This window comes from Neolamprologus multifasciatus, chromosome 14 (assembly GCF_963576455.1).
Source record: "Neolamprologus multifasciatus chromosome 14, fNeoMul1.2, whole genome shotgun sequence".
NCBI classification, from domain to species: Eukaryota; Metazoa; Chordata; class Actinopteri; order Cichliformes; family Cichlidae; genus Neolamprologus; species Neolamprologus multifasciatus.
In genome coordinates this window covers 24847987-24872962 of record NC_140452.1, presented here as the reverse complement: position 1 = coordinate 24872962, position 24976 = coordinate 24847987, and the positions used below count along the sequence as shown (strand labels likewise).

General features: G+C 40.0%; 1 long non-coding RNA gene across 1 annotated transcript in view; it reads left to right on the top strand.

The window, feature by feature from the left end:
• The window catches only part of LOC146504144 (uncharacterized), a 60640-nt gene that overhangs the window by 6932 nt on the left and 28732 nt on the right, over positions 1-24976 (top strand). Inside the window, exon 2 of the long non-coding RNA XR_014868685.1 lies at positions 1135-1250. This is a non-coding gene — a long non-coding RNA (uncharacterized LOC146504144). The remainder of the gene's footprint in view (positions 1-1134; positions 1251-24976) is intronic.

Below are 24976 nucleotides of genomic sequence, written 5' to 3'. Positions count from 1 at the left end.
TCATGAGAATATTGTGACAATGATGAATAAAAAATTCCAACTGAAGTCATATATTATGAAGTAAGTCGAATAGCTAAAATCATGACTTAGGGTAACAAGGCTAAAAAAATATAAACACCTCCTAAAGGCTGCATGCTGGAAATGCATTTGCAGTAATAATTCTCATAGAAAATATTTAACAATAAGTTATTGAATAATGGTAAAACTGTCAAGCAGCTCTTCTTCACTGCTCCTTGTGTCTCCTTAAAAATATTTAAAATAAGCATAGCATTACTGTAGACTGGATTTTTATATATGCTGCATATTTGTAAATCATCCTAGCTGGAATAAGAGAGAGGTTGACAAAATGAAACAAGACTGTAGAAAGGTGGGGCATTGTGATTTTGAACGTGTTTGTGTGGACGTGGACAGGATGTGAACAAAGTTGCCCACAGTGTGTTCATGTGCATGTGCCTGCCTCCATGTCTGACTGTAAATCAGACATGGAGTGATGGCAAATTGTGCAGCCACACCATATGCAAGTTTAGCAGCTTCTGCTGCAGTATAGCGTACTGTTTAGTATACATCTAAAATTATTCAGTGGCATGTCATAACTATGGACATATACAGTAAGTGTCCAGTATATTTGATCCTATACAGCTTTAAAGCTGTATAAAAATTAAACTTCTGCTTCAACGGATTTTGAAAGCTCACCAGTGGAACTTATGGTTTCATGCTCCTCTATTCTTTATATCTACATACAACAATCAAACAAAGAAAAAAATGCCAGCTTTGTGCAGTGGCAAATGCCACAGCTGATTCTATTAGATCATTAGCAACACATCCTATACTTTTTAGGAACTCCAAAGCAGTGCGATTACAAAATTACATGGAGCTCATGCATTTACATTGCATTTATGGCTCAAGTTAAAGTTGACAATAACCTATTATCAAAATGAGACATAATAAAATATTATTTAAATCTGCAAAGAAATTAAATGAAATATAAAAATCTCCACTTTGAACTGGCGCAGCTTGCGACCTTGCTCAGGCCAAGCAAAGCTTCCATGGTCCCTCACTTGTTTTTCTTGTCTGCTAGTTTTTTTTTTCATTTTATCCCAAATGTTATCCCTCTGCCCTGTCCTATTGTTCCAGCGACACAGTGTGAACACAGGTTCTTGGATTCCCATTCAGTGAGGCGAAGGACAGCATTCCAACTCCTTGCCAAGACACCTTATCTGTGCCTGGCAGCCTGCAGACAGGAAAGAGCAGTAAGTGTGAGGGAGGGGGGGTGGCTGGAGAGGGCAAAGGCTAGAGGACACAAATGGAAAAATACAAAAAAATACTTGGTGGAAGATGCACAGTACAGGTGAAAAATATAAAAAGAAAATATAAAGTTATATGCAGAACACCATGTTTGAATATTTGGATTGGTTTATTCAGCTTTGTTGCATTTGTTGCTGGATAAAATTAGACAGCAGATTACACATTAATGAAGCAAAGATGAAGAAAAGATGAACAACATGTGCTGGCACAATGGCAAAGTATGGAGTAAGGGTGCAAAATACTGAGCTGAAACTTACACAGTTGTGAGGCAGCATACACACATGCATGTACTGCACTGTAAGCAAAACAGCTGTCCCAGTGTCCTGTTCCACACTGCTTACATTAAAATCAATGACAATTGCACGTGTTCTGTAAGCTGGTGGACTGAACTAAAAGCACCATTCTTTAGGTTTGTTCTTGCTTTGGCAATTTCAAAACAATGTTGCTGCCAAGTAGTGACTTTTAAAAGGTAAATATCTTATTATAGGTACAAAAACAAGCTCTTGTTTGGCACTGGCATGATTCACTGGTTCTCTCTGTTTAAAAGTGATAGGGGGGATTTATTTGACTTTCCAATTCTGTGCTGATGTCTTCCTCTTGTTTGTTTTTCTTCGCTTTGTTGCTGAAGCATAACTTGACTTTAAATTGATTTTTAGGTGAGAACATTGAAAGTTCACAATTTTGCTTTAGCGCGAGCTTTGAATTGTTTAATTGTGTGTGTGTGTGTGTGCGTGTGTGTGTACATAGGTAACAAAGGACAAAAAAGGCAAAATCTTATTATTTTTGAATGAGTTTTCCATGAATTAAGGGGACCAGCTTTATGGATCACATGAAATAATTCAGATTCAATTTCCACATTAATATTGTATTTTTTATTGGAATTGCTGAAACTATCTGAAATTAACCCACTTAACTCTGACCTAGGAGTCATTTAAGCATAGAAAATGAACTAAGGGATGAATTGGTGTTGTGTCTACACATAAAAGATAGAAAAAAAGCTATTTTAAATTGCATCTTTAGGTTTTTTGTTAATAGCAGTTTGTCGCAAAAATACAGTTTGTTTTTTCGAACATACAAAAAAAAGATAAACCAATTTGACAGAAAAGAGCACATACTGGACAAGCATAACAGCTACAGCAAATGAAGAGTGTATGTAAGTCACGTCCTTAAAAAACAGGAAATAAATCCAGTAAAAACCTGACACGGGACCTAAGAGATGCATCTGGCCCTTCAGTTGATCCATCTACTGTTCACTGAAGCCTCATCAGAAATGGTCTCAGTGGAAGGTTGGCTGTCAAGAAGCCATTCTTAAGAAAGGGAAACATGCCAGATTACACAAGAACTGGACTCAAAATCAGTGGCAACATGTCTGATAGAGGGATATATCGAAATTTGTCATTTTTGGTCAATGTGTGCCAAGGAGGCCGTGAGAGAGCTCGAACACAGTGTGTCTACAGCCATCTGTAACACACTGGAGTTTCTCTAATGGTTTTGGGGTACATTTGAGCCAAATTAATGGAATTATGAACACAGAAAAAAAATATTGTCAGATTTTGATCCACCATGCCCTACCGTCTGGAAAGTCTAATTGGCAACAGCTTAATGTTTCTGCATGACAATGATCCCAAACACACTGTCAATGCAGCAAAACATACCTGAATAGACAACACTACCGGTCAACGACTGGATTCTCCAGAGCAAGAATCTCAATGTGACTGAATCAGTGTGAGGTCATCTTAACAGAAAATGGAACAGAAGGCAGCAAACATCCAAAGAATTGCTTTGGATTTCCTTCAGGAAGAATGAAGAACTATTCCTGAAGACTCTGAAGAAAGAAACTTTTGACTTATTTGTAAGACCTACTTTATTTACTGGTACACATTCTGAACCACATGTCCAAATCATGGTTGAGGTGTAAAACTTCATGTATTTGAAAAAAAGAAAGAAAGAAAATAAAGTATGAAATACAGTTACCTACAGAAGCTTGACTACTTCATCTAGTGTATCATCCTAAGTGCAAAACTTCAATTAATGTCAGCGGACTGAGCTCTAGTTGCTCGATTGACATACTGTTCCTATTCCACTGTATGCTGTAGGCACACAGTTTAGAGAAGCACTGCAGGAAACTATCCACAGTTTGAGTCACAGATATTACTGTATATGAACATCAAGGGCAGGAAGGCCATCAAAAGGCCTTAAGTAACCCCAGTGTTTCCCACTTGACAGTGGATATTCTGACTCAAATCCCTTCCCACACTAATGTGAACCACATCCTCAGGAAATGTTTCAGTAATAATAAAAAATGAAGTGAAACAACATAAATAGTCTATTTTGTTTTGTTTTTGCTTTGTTTTGTTTTCTCTGGAGTAAGCTGAAAGACATAATCTGGAACAACACTGTAGTGTTTTTTTCTTCCCCTGTGATTTTTCAGGTGTTCCATTTATCCATCTATTGATGATTACCTATTAGGTTTTCCACGCCACCCGAGCACAGGGATGGTGTGTTGCAAAAACTCTGAAGTTAATATACTGAGTCAAAAACTAGAACTGTCACATAAGATTTAGCATTCATATTTATATGTTAGTGATTAACAACACTGCAGTTAGAGCTGCAATCATTATTACTTTTTTATTTATATGTGTTCATGTGCATGTGTTAAACTCATAAAGGGGAAAAACAGAGTGAGAAGAGAGAAAGAAAACAGGTTTGAGAATCATTAAAGAGCCAGAGAGTGTGATGGTGAAATCTAGTATCCAGCTGGTTTTGCACCATCTGCTGTGCTAATGCACTGATACATCATCATGCAAGTGCGAAGAAAATAATTGTGAACCTCAAACACTCCATTTGTAGTTACTGCAAATGTCCACTAGATGACAGTCATGTTCCTTTAATGCTCTCTGCTTCAAAGAAAAAAATGACTTGAAAGATGGGCTGAAAAGAAAAACTGTGTGTGTGTGTGTGTGTGTGTGTGTGTGTGACAGAGAGAGAGGGAGACTGTTTTAGATGGTCCTGCAGTATGGTATGTTGATTGCACATGGCTCTTTAAAAATTTCAGTTTATTGCTGTTTAATTTCTTCTCCTAGTTTTTTTTTACCTGTTGTTGTTGTTTCATTGTTTTTTTCCGTTAGATTGGAGTTTCACCAAACAGTATCAAAGACCTGAGCTCTGAATAACACATAAACACTAATGTTTGAACCGAGTCTGCTTAAGCTCTGGTTCTTGTGTAACAGAGGTGTCCAACTCCAATCCTCGAGAGCTACTGTCCTTCAGCACCCCTGATGTATAAGATTACTAGCAGTTTGTCCAACAGTGTGACACTACTGGTAAAAAGTTTTATTTTTTTGTTGTTTTGCTTAAAACTCTGAGGCTCTAAAGGCACTTGTGCTCAAATTAACTCTGTAATTACTCAACTTACTTAAGGTATTTCAGGGAAATAAGTTAGATTTTTAAATCACCTTTTAGACTGACTTCAATCAGTTCATCTGACAACAGCAGGGGTGTCCAAACTTTTTTCACTGAGGGCCACATACATAAAAATATAGGAGGGGCTGGGCCACTTACTAGAAATTAGGTATATAACCTTAACTTTAGTGTATTAAAGTTAGAAAAATCACTTGCATGTGGTCGAATATATTATATTGTTGAATATAATTAAAGACAAAACTGCCTTCATCACAGCTTTCCATAAATGGATCTTTATTGATTTATTCAGAAAAAGCTTTGGTAGCTCATTCTCAGAACAGCAGCCTCAGATTTCTTCTTAGACAGAAGATTTACAGCACAGAGAAAAAAAACAATAAAGGGGAAATGGGACGGGCACATTTCAAGTTTGTTATTTAAGTTATTGGGCTTAGCAACACACCTATTAACGTTCGTTTGAAACCGTTATCAACATTAACAGACTGAACTGGACTTAATAACAGGAGTGCATATAATTTTAGTAAATTATTCTGGTGAGTATCAGCTGCGCTGGGTATGTAAATCGGGACATCCAGCTGCGGTGCTGATCGCCACTCGTGCCAAAAATCCGGACAAATGTCACTTGATCAAGGAGCAAATCTGCATCAGATGAGATCAGCTGACTTTGCGTGTACGTGGGCAGTGCACAGCGGTGTGTACTCTGTGTGTTAACAAGAAAAGCGCATATAAGAAAGTGGTGTGCAAAAGCAGAGTAGTGACAGAATTGATGCGCATTATTGATATTTGAAGCATGTGTACCTGCACATTAACACACGGGTACTGTGGAATATATTTTTTACTCACCTAAAGTGCTCGTCCACTCCCCGCAAAAAAATAGCAGCTGTGCGGTGTCTGTGGCATCAGTGCTCTCATCGCATGCGATGGAGTAAAGATCAAAAGCACAGCTTTATCAGACATTTGCAGTTTAATGTTGGCTGACAAGTCTTCGACAACTGGATTTCTGGACATGCTGACGTTGTTGACGGGCGCATTATTTCGGTGACTTTAACGAGGCCGTGTTTTATGAGGTCTCCATCTGAAAAAGGCTTGCCATGTCTTGCGATGAGTTGGGCGACCTCATAGCTGGCTATTGTAGCCTTTTCCTGGACCTTTTGAGCACGAAAAAATTACTGTTGCTGACCCCGCAGGAGAGCTACCCTTTGCTTTAATTTCTGCTCTCGCTCAGCACCAGTGTAGGATGCATAGGCCTGATGTTTGGTTTCATAATGACGTCGTACATTATACTCTTTCATAACTGCCATAATTTCAGTGCAGATCAAACAGACACACTTCCCCTTGAATTCTTTGAAGAAATATTCACTCTCCCACCATGTCTGAAATTTTCTGCATTCACTTTCTACCTTTCGCTTCTTTGGTTCTGCCATGTTTAGTAACTAACTTGGGCTAAAATTCTTCTGTGATTGTCCTTTTTGGTGGAGCAACTGCCTCGATCGACAGTAGCTCCCCCTGGTGTTAAAACTAAGAAGTGCAATACACTCAAGCAAAAGTTGAAGTGCGGGCCATATTCGATTCTATTTATAAAATTACTTGCGGGCCAATTAAAAATGGATCGTGGGCCGCAGTTGGCCCGCGGGCCGGAGTTTGGACACCCCTGGACAACAGAGCTCACTGCAGGTAGAAGGGGCATCCAGCCAGGAGACTGCAAACATGCTCTCTCTGCTCAACCATAAGTTCCATTATAGGAGTAATTGTGGTTCAGCGGTGGTACCATGCTGGCAGTCCATGAGCATCTATGGACTGCAAGTTGTCAAATGGGGGCAGTGTCAAAAATATGTGGTACAGTCTGTCTGTGGGACACAGACTCATACTTGTGCTGTCGTTAGCCAGTTAGCCAGCCATTTGTTGTAAAATTTAAAGAGAAGAAGAGAAACCTTACATTAGAAACAATGAAGTATCCACTGCAGCCAATGTTCATGCTGTATATATTTATTTTTGATGGGGTTTTTTCCACACTTCTCCCATTCCCAGTAAACTGCTGTCGCTTCCTTTCCTGGTTTGGAAACTAGTCGACCCATCACAGTTTACATTATTTTGGCATTGTGCAATTTGCATTTGGAATTTTGGAGGACTCCACAGGAGCGTATTTGTGCTGGTTGAAAACTCTTCGCTGTATGCAAACACATATGCACATTTATGAATGAAGAATTACATGAAAACTCTGAATGGATCAAAGAGAAACACGTTGCAAAGCACTCTGTAGAACACTGAAGGTTAGAAAGTCTGATAAAATTATCCTTTCTTATCAGACAGGATGGGTTAAGATCAGATAGGTTTTAGGAAAGTAGGGGTCAATGCTGCATATTTGCCATTTCCTTTCCTTCCCTCTGTCCTTCCTTCCTTCCTTCCTTCCTTCCTTCCTTCCTTCCTTCCTTCCTTCTTTGCTTCCTTCCTTCCTTCTTTGCTTCCTTCCTTCCTTCCTTTCACACTTTCTCTTACCCTGCTGCTCTTTCTCTCAGTGGGACCTCGTGCAGACTCTACCCAAACACTGCCCCGTTGTTTAGGGCTGGGCAAGCTCTCTGCCTGACCACTCCCTGGACCTAATCGCCTCAGAGTTCTTTCCAAATCGCAATTACTGATAAACAGAGTTGGCTGATGGGGACAAGTGATTGTGCAGGCCATAGTTGGCAGTATCTGGCATCAGCCTAATTGTCACAAACAATTTGTCTCATTTCTTTACTCTTGCTAGTAGAGAATGATTCCACTGAGCACACTTGGGGAGCAAACCAGTTACGAGTATGCTCATTTGGGACTACTTTGAAGTGTTCCCTAGTGTTTCTCAAGAATCCCCCCCCCCCCCCCCCCCGCCCAATCTTAGCAGTCTGCATTTTGGGATTGTGTCTAAACAGAGTCCATTTAGAGTTATTTTGATTCATCATCAGAGACGGAGGGGAAAATATTTAATGAGCAAGTCACATAATGTAATGTCTGCTCTTGTTTCCCTTGGATTCTGCATGCAAACTCTTTTCATTTCACTAAATAAATAAGTTTCATTTATGCATTTTCATCATGGAAAAAGAAATTTACATTCCTGCCAGTGAATGAGTGCACATCTGGGAACTCAGTGAAACTTTATCCTATTATACGCTCTCACCCATCCCTGATCAGGTAAGTTCCTTTCTAAAGGGTAAATGCCAATGGGTACATTGCCATGACTCAAGAATTTTTCCTACTGCCAAGCTAAACCGACAACATTCAGTCACAAACCCGTTGTTCAGCCTTTTAAACTGCCATGATCCTCTATTTAGAATTATATGAGCCCTGCAGTTTCACAAGGCCTTGTTTTCCCCAGATGTGAATTTAAACAAGTATGCAACATGAGAGTTAAATGTGGCTTTCAGAGTTAGTACTGGTGCACATATTCTTGAGGTAAATGTTTTTTTAAAAAGGGAACAAAAACCTTTCAGCATGTCTTTCTAGGTATGTTGTGGGTGGGTGCATATGTGTAAGTGAGTGATGGGCTGAAGATGATTAAAGGGAGGAAGTCATGACCTTGTTTGCTCCTCTTCCCTCCTGAGTTATAACCTCAGCCAAGCCCAAATCATCCCTGTGCAGAAAAGAAAGAGGAAATGACCCAACTCAAAAAGGAAGTGCTGCAAGGTGACCAGTAGCAGTCTACGGGGAGGTGGGGATGGTATGCTCTCATTGTTGTGTGTGTGCGCACATGTGGCAGAGAGCCCTTGATTTGTGTTGGCCCACCTTTGGTTCTGCTAAACCACTGTTTCAGCAGTTTGGGGCAGGAAACAGCTGTGGAGAGTGAGGCTAAGGTAACAGTCTGCACACAGCCGTTTGAGGGTTTTCAGTGCACTGCTCGCCAATATCAATCAAATTGCATGAAGCTTAGCTTTTACTGAGCTGGAAACCCACAGAATTTTAGCACATTCACACAGACACAGACTTCAGCACACTGTCAGTAATGCTAGAGTATAAGATGATGGTTGAATTTTTTATTTTTTGGAAAGTCATCGTTTTCATCTTAGCGAGTGAAAAATTGGCACTGATGTTTTATTTATGTATTTGTGTCATGTTTTGAAGTTGAGAGCCTCCTGAACGAGCACCCAAGCATCCATATCGAGCAGATGAAGAGTAAAAGTAACATGAGGATAAATGCAGACTTTAGTGACACAAGGACAGAGTCATCGGAATATTTTTGAGCTTCACAGCTTGCGAGGAAGACGTGTCACTTTATGGGTAAATTAGTCACACCCCTCGCACAGCCAGCCACATCACCACAATCAACTGGGTGGCTTTTCTGTGGAATTTTGGCCTTGACAGTTAACATGTCTGCCACTAATGAAAACCATAATTTTGTACTGCTGTGTGTGTGCGCATACATATATATATATATATATGGATCTGTATGAAATGGATGTAGACAATATAGACATTTGCCATTTTCTCCTGAAGCATAGCCTGAAGCAATTTTCATTTGTATTCCCATGTATTTCTACCTGTAGCTAGTCCCTGCCAAAGCAGTGGCATTTGGGGTATGCAAGTCCCCAGAGCTTGCTGTCAGCTCTGTCAGGTTAGGGTGAAATGCGAGACTTGAATCAAGCCTGTAGGCAGCTCAAGCATTCACAGATGGTCTGGTAACAAAATAATCAAAACAGGCTCAGCTGTCTTGGTCCAGTGTTATTCTGAAGGATTAAATGATACTAAAGTGAGAGATTATTTTTGCTTCAATGTACTTTATGGATTCTAATTACATTTTCAAAGCCCTTGCCTAGGGATGGGTATCGAAAACCGGTTCTTGTTGAGAACCGGTTCCCACTGTTTCAATTCCTTGGAATCGTTTGCCATTTTTGCAAACGATTCGCTTATCGATTCCAGTCGCCCCGAATGACCACGTTGCGGAGCGTCATTTACCTGGCAGGAAACACGGCGCCTAAGCGGCTCAAACGCTCAAAAGTTTGGTTATACTTTACGAGAACGGATGACAACAGGGCAACTTGCAATACTTGCAAAGTACACAGCAAATTCAAAAGTGTTAAATGTTTTGGTGTTAGTAGTCTTAGAGTTAATTTTACTCTAAGTAGAGTCACATGCTTTTAATGTAACTCTGAGGTGTAAAATGATAGTAGTTAAAATCGAGTGTTAAAAATGAGTGTTTCTATTTCAAATCTGGAGGTGTTACAATGGAAACATTAACTCTTGACCTCTTAACTCTGAACTCCTAGAGGGGCTATGACACTAATAGAGTAAATTCACAGACTCCGCCCCCAGCACGGCTCCGATCGAAGCTGAAGTGAAGCCGTTTCAGAACATTTTGCTCTACATATTTGAGTTGTTTGCCATGCTTGGTAAGTCATTTTTTCAAAGATTGTTTCAATTATTATTATTAGCTTTTACTTCTGTGGCTCTTTGGAGTTGAGACAAAGCTGTGTGAAAGGCATTAGCCATGTTGCTCGCTGATAGCACCGCTTGCTGTTTTAGCTAGCTGAAAGGTATTGTTTTCGGCAAATACCACAGCCTTGAAAAAAAGCTTGCATGTGAATTTTCGGTTAAATTTTTTGGTCAAATACACCTAAAACAATGTCTAGAATGTGAAATGTTGATATAATGGTGCTACTTGAAGCCTGAAAACGATCTCCCATAAAAAACGAGCAAACAGCAGTAGCAGACGTCCCGACTGAGTTCTACGTTAGCATTTAGATCCCTCCAGAGTTTTGTGCACACGGTTTAGGTAAAAATGAAAAAGGTTGAGGTTTTACATTTAGTTCAGTATTACCTGTTGTCTATGTCCTTATCTTTTGGGAAAATACTTTACACAAGTAATGTCTCAAAAAGGATTCCTTTTTTTTTTTTTTTTACCGTGCTGCAATTGATTTGTGCCATTAATTAGTGTCAACTAATTTTTATTCAATCTCCACATAGGATATGCTTGTGAAGATGGAATATGGGGGAGAGCAGAAGTGCGTTGCAGTTCCACAAAGTGATGAATGAAGGACATGCATATTGTATTTTGTATTTATTGAAATAAGTGATGAGAATGCTGTTATTTGCATTTACCAGCTCACCTATGTCAGACCTTTTGATAAACAAAATTCTAATGAAAGTGAGAACATGTACACTGTTACATCTTTCAGAAAATATTTTGAAATTGTGGTGCACAGTTCAGAATAAATGTTTTTCAAAAACCATTGCGTCTTTTTAGTAAATGTTTATTTCCAAAAGAAATTTCTAGAAGTTCAGAACAGTAAAATTCCCGCTTTTTAGAATTAATTAGAAGATAACTCTTACGTAGTTAAACTAAAATACTCTTTGAGAGTTAATATATAAACTCTTAACACCAAGTGTTAAATTATCAACTCCAGAGAGATTTGGTGTTTAACACTAAATCAGAGTTAACATACCAACTCTCCAAAAAGAGTTAAATTAACACTCTCTGGTGTGGACCCATATAGACACTTTAAAAGTGTTGAAATCAAATCTGACAGTGTTAATTTGGACATGCTGGATTTGCTGTGTAGATATTTCATTTAAGGGAGGAAACACTACGAATATGCAAAAGCATTTGCTCACAAAACACGCGATGACCTTAAATGAATGTCGTGTTTTTAATTCCGCTCCGGACTCGTGAATCTCAACCCAGCAGCAGCGGTAACGTTTGCACGTCCTCTCCCGTTAATGCGGCAGGTAAATAATCAACTAACAGTGCATATTATGTTAGCGCGATCTGCCTTATTACAAAACCTGCCATTACTGTGCATTTAGATGACCATGATGAGAGAGACAGACAGAGTCTGGCTCAGATGCTGGCAGTTGTCGCTGCAGTCTACCGTTAGCGTCTCCTTTCAGGCCAGGATAGACGAATGTCACCGAGCAGTGACTAAGTTTGTGGTCAAAGGCTTGCACCCATTTGCCACAGCAGATGCCCCGATTTTAGGTAAGTGAATGTGTTTAATTGTAGGCAGGAACATTACTGGATATTCTTGTTTTATTGCTACAGAAGAATATTTATTTTATTATTTTACATTTACAATTTTTTTCCTGGGGACCCTGTGACACCCCATTGAAAAGCCGTAGGCTGTGGATCTCTTAAGATGTCACTGTTGGTTACTCCATGTTACTCCTAAATTTCTATCTCGTTCAAAGAGAAGATATAAAACAAAGTTCTAAGCTATTTGACCTTAGTGTTCTCCTTTTTTAAAAAGAATCGATAAGAGAATCGATAAAGAATCGAATCGTTAAACAGAATCGAAAATGGAATCGGAATCGTGAAAATCTTATCAATACCCATCCCTACCCTTGCCTGTCATTGACCTTCTGTATACAGGAGTTGCACAAACACGGCATTTTGGGATCCAACTTGAAAAAAGGCAGTGACACAGTTAGACGCAAACAAAACATTAGAGAATCTCATTCAAACACTAGATGGCTTAAATGCCTTCCTGACAAATTTGCAAAAAATTAAAGCTTGTTAGAATAATAAAAACTTTAATTTTAGCCTTATAATCAGAATCAGATTAATAATTGATTTAATAATCCCAGAGGAAATTATGTGGTCACAGTTGCTTCAAGATAATAAAACCAGTCACCAACTTCACAAATTTAAATATTACAAAATATAAAAAAATTCTCTAGTAAATATAAATAACTCTAATTATAAATATCCCAGTATACTGCACAAAATTAAAATACATATAGTTGGAACTAATGATATGAAAAGAGGGACATCTTTTCATATCATATTATATAAGCTGTATCCATGTACGTTTGCCTCTATCAATAAATCACTGCACCCATTTCCCATTTTTCAAACAAAAGATAAGGAAACCAATGGTGGTTGAAGACTTTTCCACAGTACTATACGTCTTATGCATCTTATATGAGTGACCTTGCAGTCAAGCAAGATCGTGCTCATGAGCTCACAACTCAGGTCAAGTGAGTTGCTGTCCTGCTGGTTATGACCAGCAGCAGGACGTGGTTAACCACATGAATGCATTTTCAGTCATAATGTGCCTCTCATGAGGTGCAACCTCTTCAGATGTAGAAACATTATATGTAATTTAGCCAATATCATTTCAGAAATCACTGACGATCCATCTGCTCTGTTCTTTACGTATTATGATGTGTTTTGTTTTTTAAAAGTGTGTTCAACCCAAAGACTGGTTGACTTGGTATCTTTCCCCATGTCCATGACCTCCATGTAGTCCTTGTAAAGCGGATGCAACAAAAAGGAGACTCATGACCCCATGAAGCAACCAGGCAAAACACTTCATAATCCCTTTAAAATCCATTAACTCAGACTTGCTTTGTGTTCCAGTATTCCTTCAACGATCTATTTACATGTGTATGAAAGACATTTTCCAATTAACTTCATTATGAGTTCTTTTCTTGAGCTCAACATACATACATAACTGTGCAGCTACTTTTCATCTCCCCGAGCAAAGCCGAGCAGAGACCTCCGCTGCTTGTCATCTGGATGGGTGGCATCTTGTCTTCTGAAGATCTGAAAGTTATGTTAGAAAGATTGGATTTGACAGAGCGATGCCTCATTCATGGTTCAGCTCAAATAAAATGATGATTTAATCTCTAACAAAGAGATTTTAAATAAATAGTTTGCTCATTTTTACATTACCTCCATTATTGATCAAGTGTCAGTTCAAGCACAGTTTGAGACTTAAAAAACAAGTTAAACCTTTAAAATAAAAACATGAATAACACAGCAGCTTCCTATTTATGATGACTCACATTGTCACAAACCATTTGTTTTACCAAGCTGAAGGACAGAAACAGAGGAAATAACTTCAGTTTTTGCACGCTAAAAAGGAAGAGGTGTCGTTTCACAAGTTTTGTTACCATGTGGTTGTTTGTTGTTGTTTGTAGCTTTTGTTTTTTCAGAGAAAAGGGGCACTGTTCCTCAAAATCTGTTAACAAACAGTTCATCTGTAGCATTTTTAATAATCATCTGACTTTAACTTAAAGCAGCTGTTAGCGGTATTTATAGAATGATCTAAAATTTCATTGTATCTGTTATGCAGCTGCTGGGAGTACATCTGGCAAGCAGCCTGCTATACCTTGGAAGCATAATTCTCTCTCTCTTGCACACACACACACACACACACACACACACTGGCTCTCTTCATGTTTCTCTGTCCTTTGTTTTTCCAAAAAAACAAAGTTTTCCCTGAATGTAACCTGGAAACAAAGTAAGGTATATGGCAATGATAATGCCAGAACTTGCAAACTCATCTGGAATATGAAGCTAGAGTAAAAAGCTTTCTGAAGAAAAAAAAAAATCATAGGAGTGAAACTTTGAAATCTATCCAGAAAAAGCAGAAAACGACAAGCAACTAGCACTTTTAATGGTGTGGCACAGCCTTCTGTTCAGTAGTCTTACTTTAACTATTCTTAAGGTTTATATTTTATACATTGATCAGCCACAACATTAAAACAACAAAAAATAGCATACCGAAGAACAGTGCTATTGATCAACTTGTGACCATGCAGTGTTTCATTGCGAAATGTTTGCATTTACATGAAATTCACCCTGACCCTATCCCCTAAACACCCACCCATAAAATGACCCTACAACAGGCTTCTATATGGCTTGTGGAGAGTCTCAGATGTTGACTCAGCCTTCAAAAACGCCCTAGATTAACATCTCCCTAAGCATCCATGGGATGCACCAGAACAAGACTCATCCATGGAGGCCATACCCTGAAACCCACACAACCCAAACAATCCACTGCCAACATCCCGATGCCAGGGCTACAAGACACCCTCAAATCTCCTATGCCCATAGTTTGACAGGTCAGAGTTGTGTTTGCCGAAAGATGGGGACCTACTGTACAGCATATTAGGCAAGTGGTTTCAATACTGTAGCTAATCGGTATGACCTGTTATTTAGTTCATAGCAAGAACATACTGAGTACATTTAAATCCTTGTATATGTCCTGTCATGAGAGCAGACACTCTAAAGAGCTTTTTTTGTGTGTCCAAGTTGTAAATTATACGGCTGGGCTTGGCTTCTAAACTCTCCTGTGGGCCTCTATCACATTTTTATGGATTACAGTTCCTTAAAGTGAAATTCCATGCAAAGCAGAATTCAGACCAGCCATGGTAGACAATTCAGCCTTGAATGGTAGATAATGTGAAAATATAGGCGAACATAACAAATAAGCGATTCCCCTGGGCTTGAGGCTGGATATGTAAACGTCAATCATTGCAGTTATAGTCGTTTTTATTTTTTGAAAATAGTCTTTTGAGAATTTCTGTGTGTGCTTTTCATCCAAACTAAATCCGAGGTCAACCACAGTACAACCACCCGATATTGTCTGCTTCCAGTGTCTTGTTCAATGTTCCTTCAGCAGGGTGAATGTTTGCTGTCTTAAATCCCACACAGTGTTTGTGGATTCAGTCTTTTACTGTTGATTACATAGTTTATTGAAGTTATCACAGATTTTTTTCTTTTTTTGGGGGTGGGGGGGTTGTAAGTCTTACTTTTATCTGCCTTTGGAAGATGTGTTATCTTTGATTGAGCTCGATTTTCTCATTTCGCCAGCTATAAACAAGGTAAAGATAAAACAAACATAAGTGCTTTCTGGGGTGGGGTGTATATCACACACATACCAACATATACTCATATCGGTGTAGAGAAAGTCTACACAGCCATTATGTTCTCTATAGTCTAAAGTGATAAAAAAAAAGAAAAGAAAAATCAGTGCCTGGACACTCATAAATAACAACAACAGCAACAACACACACATATGAAAACACAGCATACCAAATAGGTCTGATTTTACAGTCTGTTGTGTGTTTAATGAAGAGTATTTGGTTGAATCCCCGTAAAGTCACGCTACACCCTGCTCTGTGGGATGCCACTCCCTCTAATAGGGCTCCCTCTGGACAAAACCATTACAGAAGAGCCTCAGACACATTTATATAATGAATGTATATTAATCGGCAAATGGGGGTGGGGGTTGTTCAGGATGTAAAATTCTTCCACTTTATTTAAATTCAAATAATAATAATAATTCAAATAATTCAAAATCTTTATCTTCTTGGTAGTGTGTGCAGAGCAATGTAACATGGTCCTCATGTGAGGCTCATTGACAGTGTGGTTTAGGCTTTGGCTTTCTGTTATTCAAGCAATAGTTTCAGTTTTGTTGTGAGGTTTTAGTGACTCTTTTGACTCAATTTGCTTTGGTAACAGATGTTTATGTTTGCGTCGCTTTGAATCTCTGTTAAACATTTCCTTTTTTGTTAATTAGGCAGTTATTTTTGTCAGACACCCTCTGATTCATTGTCGACTTATCTGCAGAGGGCTGTGACAGAGCTTCTGAAGAATGTACCCTGAATTTTCGAACACGTGGCCCTGTCTGACTTTGTTGAGTGTTAGCATGGCATGTTCCAGTGACTTGCACATTTGGACCTCGCTGGATCGCAGTCTGTTTCTGTTGGAGGACTGGGCCACATATTTTAGCCACATGTGTGTTTGAGACAGAAACCCAAATGAAATACACATTGGGACGCAGAAGTGCTGCGCATGCAGTTGCATTCCTGGAAGCCGACTCGCAGGCTGACAAAAGAGGGGATGACTGTCACGGCTGAAACGGTATACCAGGAATTATCTGATGGACACTTTATTGTTATCGTTTTATTCCCTTTTAAAGGGTTTGGAACATTTGCTACTGTGTCTGTTTTTCATGTCTTGCTGCAGTAACCCTTATTTCTTGACAGAGGGCAGCAGTAAGCCATTCAAAAACAGAAGAAGAAGTAAAAGTGCTTCGCTTTGGTCTCTTACCAGAGCCGCATGCCAAAGACAAGCCATGAACTTAAGCTGATCACACTCTTCCTAATTTGTCCAATTTAAGCTTGTTTGATTCATTATTGAAAACTGTCTGTCTAAGGGGAGCCAAACCACCATTTGCTCCATCTCCAAAGCATAGTTGAAAGTCTGCCAGACATATTTGGTGGTTGCCTGCACATTACTGCATTGAAACAATATGTCAGTTTGGAGCATGACTTAATTTGAGCAATAAGCAAATATGCCGGGTAAACCATCCTGATGTTGTGAGACAAAGTGCATGACAAGGGGAGTATCAGGGAGTTAAAAGTCACCATCAACTTCTTGTCATAACGTTTTTTTCTCTCTAATCTTTGGGACTGTTGTGTTGGCCTTTTGAGAATTGTTTTATTACTTCAGCATTCCATATAAGAGATTCTAATGGTCCTTATGTGTCCCATTAAGACTTTACACCATCCCATAGAACCAAACTGGGAAAGTAATTTTCTCTGTGACAACCTGCAGTAGAAGTTCTTAGGTTTCCTTCTCTTAAACTCATGAAAACGCATTAACTCACAGCTTGACTTATAGTTCATGTCATGCACTCTTGATTCAAAATGCTCCGGCTGCTGTCAGTTGAAAAAAACCTTCAAACTCTAACAGTTTCAATTTTAGTGGAAGCTTGGGCAAGTATGAAAGAGCTTGTGCGTGGAGTGTAATTGAACTCCGTGGAAATTTTTCTGGGTTTTTGCAAAATCTGAAGAGAAAAAAAAATCAAGATAACACATAAGTAGATAGCGGGACACTACTATGGTATATGTTACAGTGCGGTCTAATGGAAAAATGTTTTATCTCAACATTTCATTCTGAGCTCAGCATCCTTGCTGACCTGCTGTGTAACTAATAATGTTTTTGATCAAGATGAATATTGTTTGCCTTGTTGGGTAAGACAGAGGGAGGGCAGAACATTAAAATACTGACCGTACTTGATGGTGTCCCCCAAGGCTCCTTTGAGAAGCATAGCTTGTCTTCATAAACAGAGGTTACTGTGGCACAAAGGGGGGTTTCATTCCTACAAGGGTTCATGTACTTGAGCTTGGCATTTTTTCATATTTACATTGGTTGATAGTCTCAGTAGATCTGTTTATGATATTTCCCCCCTCGCTGTTTGTTTGTACTTCTTTCTTCTCAGCTTTTGCAATCTCTCTCTCCTCCATGTCCCTCCCTCTTTCACATTCTCTTTTTATCTCTTTCTTCTCTCAGTGTTATATCCTGAATAGTGGGTTTCTATTTTTTTTCTCTCTAAAAGGCTTGCGTCATTATTCTCTGTCATTTAACTACATTTCACATGATATTCATAGTCTAAAACTTGATTTGTGTTGCCCTATCAGGACATAGTTGTATTCCAGGTCTACAGAAGAGGGCTTTGTACAGAAAATATGGAAAAAAAGAGGCTACCTGTTTTGACAGCAGTTCAGATATGTGGCAAACACGTAGCTGGTGAACTGAGCAGCGACAAAAACCAGACTGTTTGTGATTGCCGCAGCAAATCTATTTCTCCTGGAAAGCCTAGTAGAGAAAAAAAATGGGCCACAAAATTTTGAAGCACAACCGTTTTCACTGCACTCAGTTTACTTTTAACTGTTTCACGCCGTCTGTCTCACACCTGGTTGCTGGGCATGGCACTGAACAGAGCGCGCTCTGTTCTGCCGCTAGAAAAAAATCTGCCGAGCCATACGGAAAATAAATCAGCTCCACGTTCATTAAACAAAAAAGCTGTGGGCAGATTTATTTCATTATTGAGACACTCTCAGTTTAGTCCCCCCTCCCCGTGTACAGCAATTTAACTCTCAAAGGTATTCCTCCACATCATTCCTTTTGGCTCCTTGTGGAGCTACTGGCAATGTCCATGCTACTCTGGTGGATCTTCTTCAAAGTAAACCAGTGTATTGGTTATGGGTCTCCACCCTTGTTGCTATCTCTTACGCTGTGGTTTGTGAGGTGCTGTAAAAAAGGGGAAAAAATGCTAGCCCAGACACCCAAATTGCTGCATAATGAACCCGTGAAATATCCCCCACCGGGAGAGCCTAGGCTCTCTGAAACAACACAGACAAACCTGCACAAATATGCTGCTCTGTTTATGGAGAGGCAAAGCGCTCATGGAAATAATCGGCCTATTAGGGTCAGATATTTCAAAGTGTGCTATCTGTTTTCCCTCTTTACCCTCAGCTATGATCTTTGATGCAATTCCCACACCCAGTCTTAGAGTCGTTTGTGATAAAAATCCATCACTAGCTAATTTTCTGCCTATCTCTCTTTTCTTTTTTTTTTCTTTCCTTCTGCCTATCTCTCCTGCATGTGGAACAGGTATCTAAAGTGTTGACTTGTTATCATTCTGACTTCGCAATGCTGGTGCACACTGAGGTCACAGAGCAGGGAAACTGTGAAACCACAGCGCCCAAATCTGACATTCATGCGAAAATAAACATGGTGGCATGTCGGTTTCATTTAAGGTCTTGTGAGATTATGCTGATTTTGATTTTCACTCCCTTTCCTTTTTGAAACTTTTAGATAATAGCGTGCAGCTAGTAAGTCATGAAAGCAGCAATTAAGAGCAGTAAATAGCAGAAGCAGGTTGGCTCATTGTTGTTACAGGAATATAAATGTGGCCTCTGAAAAGAATCACCTGCTTTACGCACATGAAAAGGTGCCCTGCACGACCTTCCAGCTAAAGAAAGAAAAAAGAAAAAAAATCTTAGCCACTACCAGCTCCATCCTCTCAGGATCCACTGAGGAAGGAAGCAGGTCAGGCTACCTTAGTGCCCCATGAGCTATGCAGCACCATCTCCTGCAGGGACATTGGTTATTTTTGGACTGAAGGCGGATCGTGTTACGACTACGAGAAGACCCCTCAGACAGGAAATCACCCAGCACGCCACCTAGCTGCTCCCACATTCTTGGCCGTCAGCCTGACTGAATGGTGCTTCAGCATGCAGATGGTGATGTGAGAGGAAAACCCATAAGAGCAAGAGAGCCATCTTCTTTTCAGCTACAGATGACCTCTTGCTCACTCACGTCTCAGCCTTGTATGATAAAAATGTATATCGCCACACCCAGTTTGCTAAGGGCGTGCAATGATTTAGTACCTTTCTAGATGGTATATTGTAGAAATGCAGAAATGATGCCATTATCATACAATTTTTGCATTTCTGAGTCCAGCAAGAGGAAAAGACACCATGGTGCATGGTTACTAATCAGCTTACATCTGGTTATTTAAAATTGGCATTTGAATCAGTATTTATTTCTTGTGTATTTTTGTTATTCATATGTGGCCTAATATGTGGCCTCCATAATAAGACAGGTGGTATAAGCAGCGTTATGCTAATCCATTTTTGCTTACATAGCATCATAGATAAGCATGGCTAATGTTTCAGCAGTTTTCTGAGGCAGGCTTATGCTTACGCAAACTCTCTTTTAATCCCACAATGGTTTACAAAGGTGAAAGCAAGATTAGATCAAGCTTCTACACTGTTGAAATATTTCTTGCATCATTATCATAACCAAGCAAAAGCCTGCGCAACGAAGTCATGCGTTGTGCTATTTGTTTCATATGAACATTCCTGGGGTTAGCTGAAAAACCACCAAGTTATTATGTGGGAAATATCAAAGGCTGTGTGGCCACCAAGGCTGAAGTGAAGAGCGTGGGAGGTTTGTGACATACCCCCTGATTTCTTTCCATCTGCCCACCAAAAACATTTGTGTACTGCATTTGTGTGCGTGTGAGTGTAGTTAGTATGCATGGCTGTGTGTGTCTAATGAGACTGTTTGCCTGCTCTGCTGTGGACTTCCACTTAATTTCAATGAAGCCAAAAGAAATGGGAAAAAAACAACAACAACTTATCACCTCCAGGACAGTTGTTAACAGTCATGTAGATTTTATGAAACTTGTGCCTATGCTAAAATTTACTCTTGAAAGTGCCCACATTGTCATTTTTTTTCATACAGCATAATGTTTACCCGACTCACACCCTAAGACTGTACATGAATGATGGTCATAGCCACCGTAGTAACACCCACTGGTTCATTTGCTGTCATCTTAGTGTGTTTCTCGAGCCAGACATGGCCATGTTTGGAAAAGAGGATAATTTGAGTTATGAGTTCATGCTATGTTAGCAAGCTGCAACTAAAGACTGTATGGGTGCATTACATATACACAGTTACCTGCTCATTAGTCCTCAGCAAGATGCAAATGAAGAACAAATGTTAATGCCTGAAATGCTAGAGTCCACAGAGTTAACCAGCCTCAAGTGAACAGACAGAGCATGAAAAAGGCAGGGCGACGTGGCTAACACAACTTCAACCCTTAGTAAACATCTGCAAAGACAGCATGCTAGCACAAAGCTAGCCAACCCTAGTCGAGAAGCCAGAGAATAAAAGCAGTGACGAGCACTGAGGCTTGCAGCTACAGTGCTGCAAGCCACCATTTCTATCTGCGCATGTTTCTACAGTAGAATAACTGCGATTGCTTTGAAGTCTTGATTTGTGTCAGTGTGTGAGACTGTAGTCTCCAGTCTATATACTAACACTTATTTGCAGATTATTTGAATTGGATATCATGAGCAAATAAGTACAGATGATTGAAAGTTCTAATGTTAAAACTTTCAATCATTTCTCTCTCTGAGGTCGCTAATATGAAATACATAACAGAGGCCAAAGAGCAGAGTCCTGTGGGACACCACGCCGCAGGGGAATCTGACACCTAGCCTCCATCAGAGAAAATGAAACTTATATGTGTAAGAAATGATTTGAACCATTTTAGGGCTGCACCTCAAACACCCACACAGTGTGACGCCAAGGCGTCAAGCTCAGAGTGGAAATTACCTACAAAGAGCAAAAATTCTTATGAAACATACAGCACATATTTGGTTATGTTTCCTTACAGTGACTTAAGTATCATTATGCCAAATCACACTGGACTAGCACTGTTTACTATCTAATACATCATGCTAATCTTATTATTGCACTATATAAAGTGGGACTATTTAAACTATTGAAATTTGGCCATACTGTGTAACCAAAACCAGGCTTCTTTCCATATTTCCCCCGGAAAACCTTTCAATAATAATATTTTTTTTGGGATACAGACATCAGATACTTACACTTTTGGTTTAGAATAGCTCTTTTGTTTATCTGTGCATTTTACAATGGAATGTGTGCCAGTGCCCGGTTTATTGGTGTTCACGTCAGCCTGACCTCAGGGTGTAAAAGGGCTGTTTCGTCACAGTTACTTCACCGGCTCGGTTACGCACCATCGATCGAGCCTGAGAAAAACCAAGATGGAGGTGACCATTCTTTGAAACAACCCTGTTTTCTCGTATGCAAATGAAGAAATGTGTCAAATCTCCACAGCACCACATAGCATTTGGCATTCATTATGGATTTTGATGTATAGGCAAATAAAAGATCCCAAAATGCACCCATCGTGCAAGGTTTCCATCACACTTAGAATGAAGACATATCCGTAACGGATCTGATTCCTGCTTTGTAATCTTAAGATCTCAATAGTGTCTCAATAGTGAACACTGATTACTGTGTATTTATGGATTGTGTTTGTGAAGCTCATCATTACAATCACATCACTTAATTGAATTAGTTGCTACCTCAAAGACTTACACAAACTCAACAATATCTTCAATTACAATAACTTCCTTTGTATGTGGGCTGCAAAGCATGCCTTTAAAAGTGTGACTCAGTTTGAGTTATTTTTTTTAGTATATTTGGTGCTTTTTATAAAACTTTAAAGTGAGTAGAAACTATTCTCAATTTCCAGTCTTAGCTTTTTGTCCAAACATACTAGTGTTCATTCACTCTGTGCAGGGTGCAGCAGCTAAGTTTGAATGACTGGGCTAAAGGTGACCCTCTCACCTACTCAAGCTTGAGTACAGTACATTCCCTGACTGGAAGGTGGAGAGCATGAGGAAAAAGGAGTAGACCGTCTGCCCTCTTTCATCATTTCCCCTCCATGCTGCTGCTGCCCCTGAACCCACCTTCATTAAAACTCACTAGAGGGTTATGAATGGGCCTGTCTGGCCTACTGCACGGCCTTGAAAGCCCAGCTGGTTCCTATTACAGACTCTTACAATGCACGCGTGTGTGCATGGTTTGGTGTGTGTGGATGAGAGAAAGAGAGGCAGAGCTCATTCATCTGACACAGAGGGGTAACAGGTTCTAGTTAATCCCTGGCAGGTAGCCCTGATGAGACCCAGTATTCAGGTGCTGCCAGAATTGAGCACCATTTGGAAGTGTGGGAGGGGCACAAACATCTTTCAGTGGAAGTAAAGGTGGAGAACAGCGACGTGACCCCCGCGTTTTCAAGCCGCAGTCAATGCTGTTTCCCCGTGAACCTCTGAGACGCTTATCTTTCTCCTCCTGATCCCATCATCCTCAGCATCCTTGTACACAGCTTCCTTTAAAAAAAAAAAAATCATCTTCATCCTGCTCCCACTTTCCATGTGCTCATCACTCAGCTCTTTCAGTGTTTATGCTGTTCTTCTTTCACCTGCCTACCCTCTGTAATTTATAATAATACATTTCAAGAAAAAAAGGTGCCCTTTTTATGATAAGACATTATTTTCCTGGATGTTGTCCAAACACAAGGATGGGATTTCAGGCCCCGAGCCAGACATTTTGGGTCCACTTTTATGAAAGTATATAAATCTGACTGAGCCACAGAGGAGAGGTATATAAGCTCAGTCCCATGGCCGTTTGTTCTCATGTTGGTCTCTTATTGCAGCAACAAGCGGGGGGGGGGGGGGGGGGGGGGGGGGGGGGGTGACGACTGAAATAAAACTGCTTGGTTGAAGAGTCCGTGCTACAGTAGCTTCATGTATCATCCAAACAAGGGTCTTTCAAGCTGGAAACATTTCCACTCAATTTGTTAAGGAGAAGAACGGGAGTTACGAGGCGACTGCCATTATGAATCATAATTACTGCACAAATCCACGTTATCCTATCCAACTTTGAATTATATTCCCTTGTACCTTTAATGCTGCCGGACTGTGATTAAAAACAAACCGAAAAGCACGAAGGGTGCACTTGTGCTATCGGAGCCATCTGCATACTGACAAATGTCAGGCTGCTCTGAGTGACAGACGCTGTACATCACTGTGGTATTGGCGAGAAAGGGAAGCAAAAAAAAAAAGAAAAAAGGAAGACACGGAAAGAAGACATGTCTTATTTATGATAGCAATGTGGTTTAAATTGAGCCCACTCACACTAACCCCCCAACTCCACCCCCGCATTGAATTCCCAGGCTTGAGTAAATCGCCTCACTTACGTCGGAGTTTATATTCTCATGCCCTCCCAACCGCCAGGCCTTCGCTCCCACCCCCCACAAACAGATTTTTTTTCCCCCTCTTGTGTTTTTCTCTCTCCCATCACTAACACCCTCATTCACAGCAGCACCCTACACCCCCCACCCACCTCCCAAACCATCCTAAACTCCTGCACAGGGCAACACATGTGCTTCCAATTAAGTTTTCTTTTGTGAAGAAGCTGCCTCCTTCTTGCGTTCATGAGAAGAGATATATATGTATAAAAGGCATGTGTATAATGGTAAATTGCCCTCATTAGCAATCTGTAAAAAATATTTTTCCCATCCCATTTGCATATTTGAATTGGATTTAAGTTATATAGGGTTCATGCACATGTATTTACCTTTATTGCTTTTCTCAGACAATGCTATCAGGTGTAAATACAACATGCCCATTGCACGCCTGTCTCCGTTGCAAACGGCCTAAACAGGCAATCAAAAAATGTGCTTTTCTCATTGAGACAAAATGTGGATGCTAAAACACATCAACTTCCTGAAGTTTTTGCTTGCGACCACTAGAGGAGCTCCTACAACACATGAACACAGCAGCCCACTCGGTCAGAGTCTGAGTAGTTGCCGTCTGTGGCTGGGAAGCTTTTTATCGTAACACTTCAATGAAATTCTTGCAATCATGTTTCAGCCACTAATGGTAGCGTGATTTCCTTTTACCCTCAAAGAGTGGAGGGGTTTGGCAGATGTCTCAGAGGGTCACATATCATTCAGTGTTAAACTGTACATCCACTTTCATGATATAAAGGAATTGGCTAAACATGCATGCACATATGTTTATTCATTGTTTACAGGTGACTCACATAGCAGCGATGTTTAAATGGGGTTGTTTTCAAGGCTGCTTGCTGCAGCTTGTGATTGAAATTACTGTTGCTAGGGAGACGCTCTAATTTGGCTTCATTGTAGACGTTGTGGTTTGAGCAACAGGTGCCTGTTATTTTTGGTTGCTTTGTTGCAGGGCTCTGCGTGTTTAAGTACGCTGTGTTTGCATGTGTGTGTGTGTGCGTGTGTTTCTTCTGCAAGGGTGTATGCACAAAAGTGTGTGTACTGATGTGTGTCCTACCATGCTACCTTTGCATCTT